Here is a 2268-nt window from a genome sequence, read left to right as displayed (position 1 = left end):
GCCGAAGGCGAGGCCTATAATCACATTCGTCAGAAAATACTTTGTGGACCTTGTGATGAATGCAATTTTTCGTCAGAAGGCCTGTACCTCACTAACGCCGAGGAACAGTTTTCTAATACAGTTGACGTACTTTCTCAGTTATTTGGACGGACTGAACAAAATGCGGTGTCGTACTTAAATTTTTAATTCTCTCTCCACTACCTCTGGAGGGTAATCATTCCCTTATTTTCAAGCCCGACGGCACACCAGAGGGAGGGGGGTATATGCTTTTGACGGTCCACAACACGACTCTTCGATATCTGTGTTTCGACGAAACTACATGACAAACGATTCGAAAAATAGTTATTTTCATCACAAGGTCCACAAAGTATTTTCTGACGAATGTGATTGTAGGCCTCGCCTTCGGCTCGGCCAATAAAGCCACTTCTTTTCAGTAAAATATAATGATAGTTTTTAATAATATTTGCCGTTAGAAGGACGGTGGCGATATACAGGAGTATATATATATATACCTGTAATAATAAGAATAATAATGATAATAATAATAATAATAATAAAATGTTACAGTTATAAAACTGAAAAATCAATTATTTGAAATAATAATAATTCTTTTCAGTAAAATATAATGATAGGTTTATTTATTTCTGACGAATGTGGCTTTATTGGCCGAGCCGAAGGCGAGGCCTATAATCACATTCGTCAGAAAATACTTTGTGGACCTTGTGATGAATGCAATTTTTCGTCAGAAGGCCCGTACCTCACTAACGCCGAGGAACAGTTTTCTAATACAGTTGACGTACTTTCTCAGTTATTTGGACGGACTGAACAAAATGCGGTGTCGTACTTAAATTTTTAATTCTCTCTCCACTACCTCTGGAGGGTAATCATTCCCTTATTTTCAAGCCCGACGGCACACCAGAGGGAGGGGGGTATATGCTTTTGACGGTCCACAACACGACTCTTCGATATCTGTGTTTCGACGAAACTACATGACAAACGATTCGAAAAATAGTTATTTTCATCACAAGGTCCACAAAGTATTTTCTGACGAATGTGATTGTAGGCCTCGCCTTCGGCTCGGCCAATAAAGCCACATTCGTCAGAAAATACTTTGTGGACCTTGTGATGAATGCAATTTTTCGTCAGAAGGCCCGTAAACCGCGATTCTAACCTCGCTTCGCTCAGTTAGATCGCAGGCCTTCTGACGAAAATGAATATTTGTATCAGGAATAAAGAGAACATTCCGGGGAACTCAACTACGGAGCCCGATTTTTGATTAAGTACTCCGTTTTCCTACAAAATGCATTAAAAAAAAATGATTTGTGGACGGTGAAAATATTAAACCGAAATTCCCTAGCGAGGAAACGAAAAATTCGTTGGTAAAATTGGTTAGTTACTGCTCTTCAGCTGTTACTGTGTACGCTATAGATATAATAACATCTACACTGAGAAAAAAAATTTCTAATATCTGANTGGACGGTGAAAATATTAAACCGAAATTCCCTAGCGAGGAAACGAAAAATTCGTTGGTAAAATTGGTTAGTTACTGCTCTTCAGCTGTTACTGTGTACGCTATAGATATAATAACATCTACACTGAGAAAAAAAATTTCTAATATCTGAAACATATTTTCTTGAGGGAAGTAAATTATTTTCAATGGCTTAAATCTCAGAATGTGTGCACTTCACCGAACTCGAATGAATTTTCATTCATCACTATCGTTCCGCGTTACGTCATGAATATTTTACATATTGTAACATTGGAAGTGCATAACGAAAAAATCATGAAAACAATAAAGACTAGACGATTGACGATTCTTCTACGCGATTTAAGTAAGTTCATTTGCTACAAAATCATACTTGAGTACAAGAATATTTTAAAGCATGGAGCCTTTCTCGGATCATGTGAGTTGAGATGCCTGAGAGAATTAAGCAATGGAAGAAAATTTACTTGTCTTAAGAAAATATGTTTCAGATATTAGAAATTTTTTTTCTGGGTGTAGACTGCGGGTCTCCTATGCTTCGTCGTCCCGTATTCCCTGTTCCCAGTGGTTCATATATTGAGCTATATTTAAAAACTGAAAAACCAAAAAAACAGAAAAACTGAAAAATTGAAAATTAAAAATCCCCGACAGAAAAATTTTCAATTGATTTATTTAAAAACTGAAAAACCAAAGAAATGAAAAACAGGAAAATTGAAAATTAAAAACCCCCGACGAAAAAGTTATCCTTGAGTAGTTTAAAAAGAGGAAAATAAAACCTCAAATTT

The sequence above is a fragment of the Diachasma alloeum genome, unplaced genomic scaffold (genome assembly GCF_001412515.2).
Source record: "Diachasma alloeum isolate Michigan unplaced genomic scaffold, Dall2.0 Dall_scaffold_00279, whole genome shotgun sequence".
Lineage (NCBI taxonomy): Eukaryota > Metazoa > Arthropoda > Insecta > Hymenoptera > Braconidae > Diachasma > Diachasma alloeum.
The sequence above is the reverse complement of the archived record's forward strand: the minus strand, read 5'-3'. Positions refer to the sequence as shown.